Source organism: Hyla sarda, chromosome 6, assembly GCF_029499605.1.
Source record: "Hyla sarda isolate aHylSar1 chromosome 6, aHylSar1.hap1, whole genome shotgun sequence".
Lineage (NCBI taxonomy): Eukaryota > Metazoa > Chordata > Amphibia > Anura > Hylidae > Hyla > Hyla sarda.
Genome location: NC_079194.1, coordinates 79963032 through 79980157, shown reverse-complemented (window position 1 = coordinate 79980157; position 17126 = coordinate 79963032). Strand labels below are relative to the sequence as shown.

General features: G+C 39.5%; 1 long non-coding RNA gene across 1 annotated transcript in view; it reads left to right on the top strand.

Annotated features, from left to right (window-relative positions):
• Positions 1-14122, top strand: part of LOC130277559 (uncharacterized) — a 44083-nt gene extending 29961 nt beyond the window's left edge. The window contains exons 2-3 of the long non-coding RNA XR_008845470.1: positions 12759-12859; positions 13966-14122. This is a non-coding gene — a long non-coding RNA (uncharacterized LOC130277559). The remainder of the gene's footprint in view (positions 1-12758; positions 12860-13965) is intronic.
• The last annotated feature ends 3004 nt before the right edge of the window (positions 14123-17126 follow it).

The following is a 17126-nucleotide window of genomic DNA, read 5'->3' as shown; positions in this document are numbered from 1 at the left end:
ACTTTCTAAACTTGGACCCTGGCTTGAAAAAAAATTCTGCCTGCTTTTCTGAATCTGGTAAGATAGGAAAGATTTACCACACTGCAGAATACCTTAAAAAGATAGGTATACCACCACTCAACTCCTCCTATGTTTCTCAAGCCTGCAGATGCAGTAGCATCACTATTACCTGCTCCTGAGCTTATCAGACCAACATAAAATGCCTCCTCATCGTCCCAGAGTTGATTTAACAGACTGTCTAGGGCAGACTTTTACACCATGCCATGTGACTGTAGATGATGAGAAAACCACTGACTCCTGGCTCAAGGTCATATTGCCAGATTCTTCTTCCTCCTCCAGAAATGACCTCAGATGAATCAACCAGTCCCCGAGGGCTGTACTGTCCTCTAAAACCCCACAACCCCTGGAAGACAGTGACAACGTTTGCTTGCTCTGTCCTGTACCCAGTCCAGCAATTCCTTTACCAGACATATTTTGTTTATTTGAAAAATATCAGGGGATTATTTTAATGTTTTTTCAATGTTTTTTATTTGTCACTAGTCAAGTTCCACTCTCAATACTTTCAATGCGGATTTATGATATACACAGGTAGAAATAATATATGTTGTAATAAACCCAGAAAATTGTAACTAGGCCTTAGACGGCTATTCTGTGTTCACTTTCAATGCCTAGTTATGTTAAACACAGGTGTTAATACTATATGTTTTATTAAACCAAAAAATACACGTAATTTGGCCTTAGATGGCTATATCATGTTCTCTCTCAATGCTTTTAATGCGCAGTTATGTTAAAATCAGGTAGAAATATTATATGTTTGATTAAACCCCGAAAATACACTGAACTTTGCCTTAGATGGCTATTTCGCATCTGCTCTCAACACTTTTAATGTGTTTTATGTAAAATACAAGTAGAAATATTATATGTTTGATTAAACCCAGAAAATATTTTAATTTGGCCTTAGATGTATGTTCTGCATTCGCTCAGTGCTTCTAAATCAGTTATTTCGATAAATACAAGTCCGTCTACTGCTTTACTCAGCTTAGTATTGTAATTTGATAGCTTTTATTGTCTTGTTCTACAGTCAGACTGCTGGTATTTGTAGTACAAAAAACAGGACATTGTTTAATTTTATCTGTTACCTGATGTCCATAGCACCCTGAGATCAATATCACCTGTAATCCAATGTCTATGAAACTTTAGTTCCATGTTTCCTAAGTTCTAACTCACCCTCTGATGCCAGAAAAGAGAGTACAAATAAACAAAAAGAAAAAATAGTGTGTGTTTTGACTTGGTAATCTAAGGCAGATGTATTAATCAATGGGCATGTTAGATACTTGTAACGGTCAGAGTAGTGGATCCACTGAACCACTGCAGGAAGTCGCACCAGGGAGTGGAGTCTAAGGAGCTGCTGGTTTTCACCAGAGCCTACCGCAAAGCGGGATGGAGTTGCTGCGGCAGGCAAACTCCCAGGTCGCTACCCCTGGTACAACTACCCACAGCGGCGGCTGAGGTGAGGAACAAATTCATATAGAATACACAGAGTCAGGGACTGGCAGGAAGTTCAGGGCAGGTGTCTAGGTTTGTGGTCAGGAAACGTAGGCAAACTGTACTGGTACACGAAAGACAGAACACTGTAGGGACGCTTTCTTTAAGGGTACTAAGCACATGGATCCGGCAGGGGTCAAAGGAAGTGAGAATACTTTATAGGGTTAGCGTCCGGAAACAGCCAATTACCGGTGCACTGGCCCTTTAAATTTCAGAGAGCCGACACACGCGCGCCCTAGGAAGCGGGTACGCGCATGCTGGCAGTCAAGAGGAACAGGGGAGCCAGGAACGCAGTGGGATAAATATCTTGTTGCCGGCTGGGTGTGCCCACAACCGGACATGCGAGCAGCGGCGTTGCCCATTCCTGAGACAGTACAGGGAGTAGGGCAAGGATTCATAAATAGGCACAGTAAACAGTGAACAGCCCTGCCCAGCAAGTGTGACTAGTAGCGACTTCATAACATTTCTTTAGTTAGGAATAGTATATATTTTTTTGTTATTAATTAGTAGATAAAGAATAATATTCTATTACTTTATATTTTTATTATTCCTACATATCTCACACCATACAATGACATAAATAAAAGCATTAATGTCAGTTGTACAAAATGATGACATGTCATCCAGATTATAGTCAAACATTATAGTTTATGGAGCACATCAATCAAATAGGGTGGCCAGCTGGGGAGTAAAGTGTACTGCCATTTGCTTCATCCAGCTATAATTATCGATCTGTAGGGCACCGAGACCCCAACCCATCTTAAGTTTTGACATGCTGTCCAGACTAGTCAAAAGTTAAGATCACAGCAGGGCTCAGTAAGTTTTAGTGAAATGCTTTAAGACAATGGAGGAAAATTGACTACCGTCAAGAACCTTAAAGGGGTACTCCACCCCTAGACATCTTATCCTCTATCCAAAGGATAGGGGATAAGATGTCTGATCATGGGGATCCCACTGGGGACCCCTGCAATCTTGGCTGCAGCACCCCAGACATCTGGTGCGCGGAGCAAACTTTGCTCTGTGCCGGATGACTGGCGACGCGGGGCTGAGGCTCGTGACATCACGATCACGCCCTGCTCGTGACATCACAGCCATGCTCCCTCCATGCAAGTCTATGGGAGGGGGCGTGACAGTCGTCATGCCCTCTCCCATAGACTTGCATTGAGGGGGTGTGGCCGTGACCTCATGTGGGGGGAGTGGCCATGACACCACGAGCCTCCGGTGCTGCACCATACGCTCTCAATCAGGGGTCTCAAACTTGTGGCCCTCCAGATGTTGCAAAACTTCAACTTCCAGCATTCCTGACAGCAGTTAGCTGCAACAAATGGGTCTGGGTATGTCCAGGCATGCTGGGAGTTGAAGTTTTGCAACATCTGGAGGGCCACCAGTTTGAGACCCCTGCTCTATACGAATGCTGGGTGCAGCAGGGAGATCAGACATCTTATCCCCTATCCTTTGGATAGGGGATAAGAAGTCTAGAGGCAGAGTACTCCTCCAAAGCATTGAGGCCAACATGTCATACACTGTTCTCAATGCAAAATGCATTGGAGAAAAATGTGCTAATTTTATTTAAATTTGTGGATTGTTGGTGCACTAGTAAAGTAACATATGTCAGCTATCTTTTTGGCATGAGTTATGGTAATTTTTTTGTTTCTAAGTGTTCACACTATGCCTACTTTTCATTGATGCGAGTAGTGCATTTTAGAGCAAATACTCTTGCACCAAAATGTGCACGTTTCTATTCAGGAAAACTGTTTCTAAGCACTTAATAAATTATCCCTATTTTTTTCCTTACTACAGTTACGCATACATGCTAAAGTTAATTTCACATGAAGTTAATATGCTGGAATGCTTTTAAAAGGACCCATGCATGAAACCAATATATTGACAAACACGTAGCAGATCAGGCATGGCTGACAATGACAGAGCTTATTGCAGTGCATTTGGTTCCATGGTATGGACAAAGATGTCTCCAAGGAAACACCTGAGGGGGTAATGGATGTTTCTACATGTCAGCAAATTTCCTGAGCAAATAAAAAAAAAAAAAAAAAAAAATATATATATATATATATATATATATATATATATATATATGTATATATATATAACCTTCACATGAATGCTCCTGTATATTATGTCCTGGGAAAGCGAACCGGCGTCTTGGCTTCAATACCTCAGTTGTTTTCCGTCTGCATCAGTTACTTCTCATTTTTGTGTCACTTTTGTAATTACATTCTGGTGGATAAATACCTGTGAAAGAACTAATTCCTCTCTAATGACAATTGCTCAGGTCACTAGGTAGACCTCCATTTAAGTACTCCATGTCAGTAATGCGATTAGGCAGCACCTGTCTCTTCTCACCGTTGCACACAAGCGTCTGTGGCTGTAATATGTTTCCAGTAAAGGATGGTCACAGACGGCAAGCCGGCCAGATTGAAGACCTCGGGCCAGCAAATATTTGCTAACCAGTTGGAGCTGGTTATCAGTTGGCACAAAAAAAAAAAAGCATTGAAATAAAATCCACTGAGCTGCCTGCAGCCGATTATGTCTTATACACATGTTATTAAGCTATCAGTATCCGCAAGAAATTCTACCACTTTGAGAATTGACTATATCCCAGCAGGTGATATGACAGAATCTGTGATCATAGCAGAACTATCAATAATACAAGCAGCCTCAGGGATCTGATACAATTTGTTTCTGGTCTCCAGCTGCTCCTGATTGTAAAATTCATTCTAAATAACTATTTAGAGCGTATTTACAAGTAACTTTCTTTAAAAAAAAAAAATAATAATAATTTTTTAAGTTGCAGCTTTTAACTACCGGCAAAAAAAATATCTGGTATTTATTATTATTATTATTATTATTATTATTATTATTATTGTTGTTGTTGTTGTTGTTATTGATGTTGTTATTATTACAATAATAAAAATAATTATTATTATTAATAACATGTTTTAATTGTAAATATGGCTTTCAATTAGGTGAGAGCTTAATTTTTTTTGTACTTCATATACATATGGCCAAGTAGCCTAATATTAGTACATACTGTATATATATATATATATATATATATATATATATATATATATATATATATATTTATATACATTGTGCCACTCAATGCAGTAGTCGGAGTGACCAGGTGCAAATCCCATATCCTGTGTCTTTTTTTTAAATAACCAATTTTATTTCCTATGCAGTTGTTTGATGTTCTTTAATAGAGTGATGTCTAATAAAGATATTTTTCATCTAATATTAAGCCAATATAAGCCTTTTTGTTATAATGCATATTAGAGATATTAGACATAAGTTCCCAGGGAGTATTCCTCAGCACTGAAAGAGCCCAGGCAAGTCTAGCCAATGTCTCCTTATCTTCACTGTATGGGCTTCTTTCATCCACCTACCCCATTTTAGTGATAACTATTATATAAAAAGGAGATGGGCTTGACTGGGCTCTTGCCAAGCAGTGGAATGTCACCAGGGCACTTGCACCTTCTTTTCATAATAAATAAAAGGCTTCTATCTCGCCAGTGAGGAGGACTATTTCAATAAAAATGTATGCCCAGAATGATGACTACCCCTATTTACGCATTGGCTTATATACACCTCTGTTTTCCTGCAAATAGGATTTTACAGTTTTCACAAAGAATAAATCAGCTATTTCTCCTGATCCATCCCCAAATGTGCATGTACAGGAGACAATAGACATAGCAGTTGGCTGATGTAGACTGATTCTTTATGGACATGTGTTCCAATGGTGTGTAACGTATAAGAAACTTGGATAATGTTAACCCCTTAAGGACTCAGACAATTTTATTTTTACGTTTTCGTTTTTTCCTCCTTGCCTTCTTAACCCCTTAAGTACCCGGGCTTTTTCTGTTTTTTTCATTTTCAATTTTTCCTCCTTAACTTTAAAAAATCATAACTCTTTAAAATTGTCACCTAAAATTCTATATGATGGCTTATTTTTTTGCGTCACTAATTCTACTTTGTAATGACATTAGTCATTTTACCCAAAAATCTACGGTGAAACGGTAAAAAAAAATCAGTGTGCGACAAAATTGATGAAAAAACACTAGTTTGTACGTTTTGGGGGCTTCCGTTTTTACTCAGTACATTTTTCGGCAAAAATGATACCTTATCTTTATTCTGTAGGTCCATACGGTTAAAATTATACCCTACTTGTATAGGTTTGATATTGTATCACTTCAGAAAAAAATCATGAATACATGCAGAAAAATGGTCATCTTCTGACCCCTATAACTTTTTTTTATTTTTCTGTGTTCAGGGCGCTATGAGGGCTCATTTTTTGCACCGTAATCTGAAGTTTTTTGCGGTTTTTATCGGTATTTTTGTTCTGATCAGACTTTTTGATCAGTTTTTATTCACTTTTTTGTGACATAAAAAGTGATAAAAATGCGCTATTTTGGACTTTGGAATTTTTTGGCGCATACGTCATTAAACGTGCGGTTTAAAAAGCGATCTATTTTTATAATTCGGACATTTCCGCACACGGCGATACCACATATGTTTATTTTTATTTTTATTTACACTGTGTTTTTTTATTCTTAGAAATGCCGGGTGATTCAAACTTTTATTAGGGGAATGGATAATTGAAAGGGTTAATGATTTTTTTTTTTACACTTTTCTTATGCAATATTATAGCTCCTATAGGAGGCTATAACATTGCATTAAATGATCTTTTACACTGATTGATCCATCTCCATAGGAATGGATCAATCAGTGTTTTAAGTGATTGAATGCTCAAGCCTGGATCTAAGTCTTGAAGCATTCATTCGGCGATCGGACAGCGCAGGAGAAGGTAAGAAGAACCCATACGTCCTGGGTCCTTAAGAGGTTAAAAATCATAACTATTCTATATTTTCAGATCCACTTCAAAAGATATGAAGAAAAAACGGAGAACATATCATGTTTAACCCCTTAAGGACCGGAGGTTTTTCCGTTTTTGCATTTTCGTTTTTTGCTCCTTGCCTTTAAAAAATCATAACTCTTTCAAATTTACACCTAAAAATCCATATGATGGCTTATTTTTTGCGCCACCAATTCTACTTTGTAATGACATCAGTCATTTTGCCCAAAAATCTATGGTGAAGCGGGAAAAAAAATCATTGTGCAACAAAATTGAAAAAAAAAACGCTGTTTTGTAACTTTTGGGGGCTTCCGTTTCTACGTAGTACATTTTTCGGTAAAAATGACACCTGATATGTATTCTGTAGGTCCATACGATTAAAATGATACCCTACTTATATAGGTTTGATTTTGTCGGACTTCTGGAAAAAATCATACCTACATGCAGGAAAATTAATATGTTTAAAATTGTCATCTTCTGACCCCTATAACTTTTTTATTTTTCCGTGTATGGGGCGGTATGAGGGCTCATTTTTTGCGCCGTGATCTGAAGTTTTTAACGGTACCATTTTTGCATTGATAGGACTTATTGATCACTTTTTATTCATTTTTAAATGATATAAAAAGTGACCAAAAATGCACTATTTTGGACTTTGGAATTTTTTTGCGCGCACGCCATTGACCGAGCGGTTTAATTAATTATATATTTTTATAATTCGGACATTTCCGCACGCGGTGATACCACATATGTTTATTTTTATTTTTATTTACACTGTGTTTTTTTTTTTATTGGAAAAGGGGGGTGATTCAAACTTTTAATAGGGGAGGAGTTAAATGATCTTTGTTCACTTTTTTTTTCACTTTTTTTTTGCAGTGTTATAGGTCCCATAGGGACCAATAACACTACACACACTGATCTTCTATGTTGATCACTGGTTTCTCATAAGAAACCAGTGATCAACGAATCTGCCGGATGACTGCTCATGCCTGGATCTCAGGCACTGAGCAGTCATTCGGCGATCGGACAGCGAGGAGGCAGGAAGGGGCCCTCCCGCTGTCCTGTCAGCTGTTCGGGATGCCGCGATTAGCCGCGGCTATCCCGAACAGCCCGACTGAGCTAGCCGGGAACTTTCACTTTCACTTTTAGCCGCGCGGCTCAGCTTTGAGCGCGCGCTATTAGAGGCGGGTCCTGGCTTCACTATGACGCCGGGCCCGCCATGATATGACGCGGGGTTACTGTGTAACCCCGCGTTATATCAGAAGAGCAGGACCAAGGACGTACCGGTACGTCCTTGGTCCTTAAGGGGTTAAGATGCCTTCATTTTCTTTATTGCTTCATTTTGGGGTAAGCGGCAAGAGGGTCGGGAGGGTGGACGGGTGCTTCGGGGGGAACCTCAGGCAATTAAGGCATCTTAAGCATGGTATGCACTCTGTTTTTTCTTCATATCTTTTGAAGTGGATCTGTCTATATGGAACTGTCATATGCCTGAGCACTACCTATCACTGCCTGAATTGGAAGTCTATACACACAGGTGCTCAAAACCTGGAAGTTAATTGCGGCAGGATATTCATTTGTCTGGCGGTACCGGTGTAGACATCTTGCTACACTGTGTCTTCTATATTTTCATCCACAGACTAGTATGAGGGCTTGTTTTTTGCACGACTAGTTTTCCTTTGTAATGGCATAATTCATTTTACCGTAAAATGTATGGCGCAACCAAAAAAATACTATATTGTGAGGAAATTGATAAGAAAACCACAATTTAGCAAATTTAGGAAGGTTTTGTTTTTATGCTGTACACTTTACAGTAAAATAGACATGTTTTCTTTATTCTGTGGGTCAGTACAATTAAAATGATACCCATGATTACATACTTAAAAAAATGGAAACTTTTTAAACAAATTAGTGCGTTTAAAATCCCTCTATTTTGCTGACCTATAACCTTTTCATTTTTCCATATATTGATACCATATTTGCATATATAAAACTTTTAATGCATTTTTTATCCAATTTTCTGGGAATAAAATGTTATAAAAAGCAGCAATTTTGGCATTTTTTTTTTAACGTTCACGCATGGGATAATTAACACTATATTTTAATAGTTCTGATATTTATGCATGCAGCAATACTAAATATGTTTATTGAAAAAAATGTTTACACTTTTTGGGGGTAAAATGGGGAAAAACTGACAATTTACATTTTTATTGGGGGAGGAGATTTTTCCAATTTTTTTTTACTTTTATTTTTTACTTTTTTTACTTTTATTTTTACACTTTAATAGTCCCCCATAGGGGACTATTTATAGCAATCATTTGATTGCTAATACTGTTCAGTGCTTTGCATAGGGCATAGCACTGATCTGTGTTATCGGCTATCTTCTGCTCTGGTCTGCTCAATCTCAGACCAGAGCAGAAGACGCTGGGAGATGGACAAAGGCAGGTGAAGGGACCTCTGCCCACCATTACAGATGACCGGATCACCGCGGTGACGCTGCGGGCAATCCCGATCGTCCACATTAAGTGCTGCAGATGCCGTGATGGCGGACGATCGCGGATGTCGGCCATTACAGGCAGGTCCCTGACTACTATCAGCAGCCGGGATCTGCCTCACATGAGGCGAGCATCGCTTTGATGTTCGCTGTTATGTATAGGATGTAAATGTACGTCCTGGTGCGTTAAGTACCACCTCACCATGATGTACATTTACATCCTGCGTCGTTAAGGGGTTAAAGCTCAAAATCTTAGCTTTCGATTAATACCAGATTTGGGGTGCAGATTTTGATTTTGTTGGAGAGAAATTGAAATGACCCCAACAGGTGATATATGAACTTTTCTTTATGTTATCACTGTACCTTACCAGTCGGAAAGAATATGTGCGTTCTGATTTTTACCTTCATGGGGCTTTTTTTTCTCCTATAGGACTAAGATGTAATGTATCTAGTCCTGATCATTACAAAATGGCTACCAGCAAGTATGCTACAGAGATTTTTGGTCTCTTGGTTTTAGTGAGTTTGTGAAGTTGTATGAAAAATATATAGACATATTGTAAGTATAAGCAGTATGTATATCACATACATCCTAAACTTGTATCTCTATAAATTCATATACTGTAGGCCTTTGGCCTGCTTGATTCAATTTTGTAGCTAAAGACTTGGATTTATAAGCATGTTTTGTTTTGTTTTTTTAAAAAAACCTTATGCATTGATGATAAAGTCACACATTACTAGAGCCAGATGCCTACTTTCAGAAAAAAATATTTATATGTGGATTTTTTTTTTTATAGTCAAAAATAGCCTGGTCCTAAAAGGCTGAAAGACCAGAAAAGTTCAATTTATTTTTATTAAATTCATTTAGCTCCAATCATGAAAACACATCCTTTCCCACTGAGATCTGCTTTAGGGAAATTTTATCTTTGAAACATAATAGTTTTTGAAAGCTTACATCTTAGAGTATTCAGAACTGTTGAATATTTTATTCAGCTATTGGCATGGGATCTGCCTACTTTTCAATATTTATATTTTTAACAGTAAGGGCATCAAATAAAGTGGCAGACACTTAATTTGATTCTATAGGCCCTTACTATAAATCACATAGAAACATAGAATATGTTGGTAGATAAGAACCATCTGGACCATTACGTCTGCAATATTCTAAATACTATATTAGTCCCTGGCCTTATTGTATATTAAGAGGGATTATATCTTATATGAAGGGATATATCAGATAATATAAGAAATAAACATTATATAGACACCACCACCCCCTTCACATTTTTCTCACAATTAACCAGTAGCACTGAGCTATGAAATTCACAAATTCAGTCTTTTACATGAAATATGGACAATAAGAAGCTGCTTTTAAGGTGACAGTGGCACCCTTACCTACTGCGCCAGCTCACACAAACAGTATATGTCCACCCTTGATTTTTATTCTATAGAGCAGTGGACTCCAAACTGTGGAGACATCTGGAGGGCCACAGTTTGGAGATCACTGATATAGATAAAAAAAGAGTATAGTCTACGCCAAGCAAAGTCACCTACAGATCGGTCCACCCTCCCCTTTGCTTTAGTAACTTTACTCACTGTGGTTTATAACACTGGACGGGTATATTTTAAGCCTTTTTGGTGTAGTTTAGTTAAAGTGTACATGTCCTCGTCATTGAGAAAAAAAAACTGCAGTCTTACTCGGCATTTCTATCCCTTGGTGACACTTACCCCCACTGATTTACTCACTGAGCGACCAGCTAATTTGCATAATCAACTAAATAAACTGAAGATAAAACTGTAGATAAAACTGTTGATAAAAACATCAATGTTTAGGATAATCTAAATAAAGATTAGGGACAATGATTTTTTTCAATAGCGCTGTATAAATAGGGCTTGTCCTGGCATGGTATGAGAATGACGCACTGTGCTAAGCTGCAGTCAGGGAGCGGCACATCTACCTCATGCTCTGTCCTGCAGGTTTGTGCACACTCAGCCCTTGCTCACTTGAATGTAAGTGACTGTCAGGTCCCGCTTGTGTTCTTTTGTATCTACCTGGTTGCTAGAGATGAAATGGCAGGAGTGACAGACAGTTGATAGCGAGTAGACCCCTAGTGGCCAAATAGGGCTGTTTTTCTCCTAAAGAAAAAAAATTGGGGGTAATTAAATTAAATTACAAAAAACGTATAACTTCACATGTTCTGTTGATTCACGCAGTGTCCCATCTGGGTTTTTTCTTGACTTTGTCCAATGCACCCTGCTTTGTCCAGTTTGCCACAAATGGTAAGGCTTGGCAGAATTTCAAAATGGAATCCAGCGGAAACATTATTTTCAACGAGATTCTGCTGCATCTGGCAGAGTTTCCATGCCGGAAACATCTGGAGCAGAAATTCAAATTCCAGCCTCACAAAAACATTTTTACAATTTTTTATCCTTTTTCCCACTGATTTTCACCATTGTTTTACAACTGAACAAAGGAGGCATTCATCATGTTCTGGCAATGTTTTCAATTTTGTATCTTTTTTCCCAGCAAGTGTTTATTTTCAAAATGTACACAGTGCACTTATTATTCAGGTTGGTCGGATTTCGTTCTTTGTTTCACACTATATACAAAAGCCATTAAAAAGGTTATCTCCCATAAGATGATTTTAGCACTTACCTGCCAGACAGTAATGGACATGCTTACGAAGGATACATGCTCATCTTGGGGCTGAGTCCACTATAACGCTGTGGCTATCTTTTTGTAAAAAGACTTTCCTGCTGGAGTTCCTTCCCTTTATCTTCAAGTCCCATCTTGTTTGTTAGAGTGAGGTCACTTTTTTCCCTCCCACACATCAGCCACCCCACCCATTGAAGCACAAATGAGCTGCCTTCCATGCAATAGACCAATGTTGTTGTTTTTTTGACCAGGGTGCCTCCAGTTTTTGCAAAACAACTGGAAGATCTCCCAGCATGTACGACCAAATAGCACAGTTATATATACATTGCCCTCAATATCTCTGGAACAGGGACATAAAAAAGAAAAAGACCCTCGTAATCAGCCTAACCCACACTATAAGCATGTACCAGCCTGTACTGTGGCTGACGCTGGTGACAGTGTTCTGCGAGGGACAATGGTAACAGTTTTTTTCAGTTTTTTTTTATTGAAGGAGTCAAAGGCCACAGATGGCAATTTTGTAATAAAAAGATGCTTATGTATAATAGGCATAAACAAGAAATCTAAAAAATAAATATTTGTTAGTAAAATAAGTTTTTTAGTTAGTAATTTCTAAACCAGTAGCAGGTATTCGTGTAAAGACTGTTTACAGAATGTCTATTGTTTCTGCTTATTTACACGGACCTGCATGTATGGTAACCTTTCAGTTTTTCTGCTATACAAAAATTCATAATATAGTATGCAGGGTTTAAAATAATCAAGTATTCTTGTCTACAATACATACAGTTAATATGGAGCTTAACAGACATATTACTTGGTAAGCCATTTTATCTCCCTGGGAAGTAGATCTCCAATTCTCCAGGGCCTTTTTTCTACACTGCAGCAAATTCCATTTTCATTCGGCACAATGATACCATTGATCTTTCCTCAGTCATATTAGATGCATGTATACTTAGAGAAACATAGAGCATCCGTCCTATGTATACTGTTTATTGTGCTTTATTCAATTATATGAAATAAAAATTCATTTCATTGAATCTTTTTCAAATATTAGCGATTATGTTAAAATTATTATTTATTTATTTATTTTTTGGAATTGCAGTCTGTGGGTAAAACATAAATGACAGAAAACAAATTTAGGAACATTAAAAGGAAGATTAAGCTAATGAGAACATTAAGAAGTTTATTGTCTCTGTGCACAGGGAGAGCTATTACTCCAGAAGAAATGGTACAGCGGTGTCTGCAGACCGTAAAACACAACCGCTCTGGTTGGGCCATCTGATAATTCTGCGAGCATCTTAAGGTAGAAGGAACTTCATTGATTTCTTTATATAATGTAAATTGCCAAAGGACTGGAAAGCAATGGAAACAGGGAGAGGAACGTGGCTGATAAGAAGAACCATAATGGGAAATTCAGAACAATTCAGACTAATACCTCACAATGCATTTACCTGCTATCTTACACATGATAGATTAAAAGAAGGTCAATGTCTTTCAATTATGGTTTGACAATGGATTTTGTTCTTCTGCACATGCTCACACTACAGACCTGCAATAAAGGTGCCCATACACATACAGACAAACTCAGCCAGACCTACTGATATTGGCAGGACTGGATGATTGTCTTATGGATTTGGGAGTGTGTCCCAATTCTTCCTCAAAAAATGATAATAGGGAAACTAGATTAGGCTGGTAAAATGTTAACAAACCAGATCCTTTGTTCCTATTTAAGATAAACCCCCAGAGGGGTGTCAAGCAATAACCTTTCACCATCTTCTAATTTAGAACACAAGCACGCTGTTCTGAACATTGTGTGAACATGTATGAGGGATACAAGTGGATAAGCTGTCAGTCGAAGATGCTAGGTGCATAGCATTGACTGCCATGCACCTATATACAGTATATCTGATGTATTTATAAAAAGTATTCCATGCAGCATTATTTACCATCTTACAAAGGCATTCTCTCGTAGCGAAGAATACATTGCCTCACAGATGCACCATATGGTGGCGCACAGAGTAATATAGACCCATAGGGCACTGATACAATAAGCATCTGTTTATGAAATACAGTACACTAACGAGTTTCAAATATTATTACGGGTTCTGGTTCAAGACAATTGACAGAAGAGCGGAATTCAAAATTAGTTGTAACACAGATATTCAAAAAGACATACTGAGAGAGTTATATGTGCTTATTCGGGATATCATTTGTCCCTTAGCATTTAGCTTGCTGCCAAATATTTCTGTTGGTAGCTCATTCATAAAGGGCCCCAGACAGATAGGACTGTCTCATCATGTCCCCTTCTGCCAGATTGTTGATGGAGTTTCTTTAGAATTGTATGGGGCTGTAATGACTAAGTCCATTTGAGACCTTAATAATATTATTTAATGTAATACATCCTTGTAGGTCATAGGGTGCATATCAGAAGGAAAGATTACTGATGTCTTGAGAAGCTCATGGCCGCCCAAGTAAAAGATAGAATTTCAGAGGAGGAGGAAGAAACAGAGGAAGAGCATCCTATTCTTTATAAATGCAACACTGGTCTCAGTCTATGTATAAAACAAAAGTGGCATAAATGATTTAAACATCACAATGGAAGAATATGACTGGATAGATCTTTACTTCTGACTTATGGGACATTCCGCTATTAGCTGAATTATTTGAGGAGGGTCAGAGGGTTTATGTCAAGGACTTTTCTTAAACTTACATCCTAGAATCATCGGGTTGTCTCCCACTGATAAATGGGGTCATGCTTAAATATTTTTGGTTCTAATTACCTGGAAGATTGAAAATCTACAGGAAAACTGTAAGGTTCCTGCCAACCTTTCTAAAACTGAAATGCAGGCACTCTGCACCTTAGAGAAGGATGACATAATCAAAATTAAACCTTTCGAAAAGGATGGCTATCTGGTGATCCTAGAGCATGGTGCGTACCTATTGCTAATTCTCTCCATTTCAGGTGGCAGGACCACATCTGTTATTTGCCAGTAGTGCACACACAGTTACTTCCTTTCCCTTATGTTTCTAGACAACACATCCCAGCAAAACACTTGACACACTTCTCTCTTCTATGCCATGACATAATGCTAGTGCAAGTGCCCAGAAAAGGCATACACTGTGTTGGGCTGATGATTTACACTGGAGATGAGCGAATCGAAGCTGCAGAACCTGAATTTGTTCCGAATTTCATGAAAAATTTTAATTACAACGAATGCGAATATCGCAGTGATTCTATCACGCAAATCGCTTCATTACACTCCATTTAGTGCTGTCCAGGCTCCAGGGCATCTAAAATGGCAGATCCACATGTCAATACATGGGGCAAGGAACGCTGGGAAGGCGGGAAGGATAGGCGGGAAGGCAGGTAGGCCTGAATCACATGCAAGATGCAGCCTATTAGCAGCCAGTCACCCATGTGATGTCACAGCCCTATATAATCGGCAGCCATATTGTGGCTCATCACTTTATTTATTACACTGCAGAGAGATAGGACGGACAGCCTGTGTTTGTGTGTTACACAGAAAAGCTTATTACAGCAGTGTTTCACCTCCTAATCACATCAGCGTTCTGGTGGACAGAGAGCAGTGCTTTTTTTTCACTGAAAATAATTTTTACTGCAGCCATTATCCTCTCAGTCATTTTCTACAGCATTGTATTACAGAGAGGGGCAGATAGCTGTTTGATGCCTCATACATTTCAACAAGCTGCCTCAACTTCATAAACCTTGGCAGAGGAGGCAGGAATAATTTTTCAGCGCAATTCTGTGTCTTTGTTCCACAACAAATCAGCTGGTTATACTAGTCTGTAGACGGTATGATACCCAGCAGTCCATTCCTAATAGTCTGTGAGAGAGTGCAATTTTGAGTTTAGTACACAGCGACTGTGTACTGCTGGTGTTGTGCAAAAATACATATTTTTAAGCGTAGTGTAGCCCATTTTTCTGCCCTCATAAGTACATACCTACATCTAAGTAGTCTACTATTGTGTACCTGTTAATCTGGCAAGGGCCTACATACAGTGAAAGGACAACCAAAAGTAATTACTGGCTGGTGTTTTACTCAAATAATTTTTGATGCATAGAGTAGCACATTTTTCTGCCCTCATAAGTGCATACCACATACCTACATCTAAGTAGCGTACCATTTTGTACCTGTTAATCTGCCAAGGGCCTAGATACTGTGAAATTCCAGACAAAAGTAATCACCGGCTGGTGTTTTACTCCAATATGTTTTTTTTTTTTAAAGGAAATCTGTCATCAGAATCCCCCGCACTAAACATGTAAAACACAGGCTTGTAGTGCGGGTGATCCTGATTAAAACGCTTCTTACCTCATTAAAAACTGTGCAGCAGTTCGCCAGTTATCTTCATTTTTAGTTATATGGTATTCCCAGGCTTGGGGCTCAGTGGGAGGTCCGCAGCATCAGCGCGGACTCGCTTACGTCATTTTCGCCGGGCGGAGCGGCTGCCCGGCTCATGAATATTCATGGCTGCCTCATCGCAGTCTTCCTCCTGGTGTAGGTCACGTGGGTAGCGCCGCGCATGCGCCACGCACCGTACACCCGGAAGCGGCGTTCTCCCGCATAGATAGATATGCAGGAGAATGCCGCTTCCGGGTGTACGGCGCGCGGCGCTACCCACTTGACCTAAACCAGGAGGAAGACTGCGATGAGGCAGCCATGAATATTCATGAGCCGCTCCGTCCGGCGAAAATGACATAAGCGAGTCCGCGCTGATGCTGCGGACCTCCCACTGAGCCCCAAGTCTGGGAATACCATATAACTAAAAATTAAGATATCTGGTGAATCGTTGCACAGTTTTTAATGAGGTAAGAAGCGTTTTAATCAGGATCACCCGCACTACAAGCCTGTGTAACAGGTTTAGTGCTGGTGATTCTGATGACAGATTTCCTTTAAGCATACTGTAGCGCATGTTTTCTGCCCTCTTTGTTCCACTGGTTATAATAGTCTGTAGACTGTATAATACATACCCAGCAGACAATTCCTAATAGTCTGGGAGAGAGTGCATTTTAGGGTTTAGTACACAGAGACTTTGTACTGCTAGTGTTTTACTAAAATACTTATTGTCACGATGCCGGCTGGCAGGTAGTGGATCCTCTGTGCCAGAGAGGGATTGGCGTGGACCGTGCTAGTGGATCGGTTCTAAGTCACTACTGGTTTTCACCAGAGCCCGCCGCAAAGCGGGATGGTCTTGCTGCGGCGGTAGTGACCAGGTCGTATCCACTAGCAACGGCTCAACCTCTCTGGCTGCTGAAGATAGGCGCGGTACAAGGGAGTAGACAGAAGCAAGGTCGGACGTAGCAGAAGGTCGGGGCAGGCAGCAAGGATCGTAGTCAGGGGCAACGGCAGGAGGTCTGGAACACAGGCTAGGAACATACAAGGAACGCTTTCACTGGCACAATGGCAACAAGATCCGGCAGGGAAGTGCAGGGGAAGTGAGGTGATATAGGGAAGTGCACAGGTGAAGACACTAATTGGAATCACTGCGCCAATCAGCGGCGCAGTGGCCCTTTAAATCGCAAAGACCCGGCGCGCGCGCGCCCTAGGGAG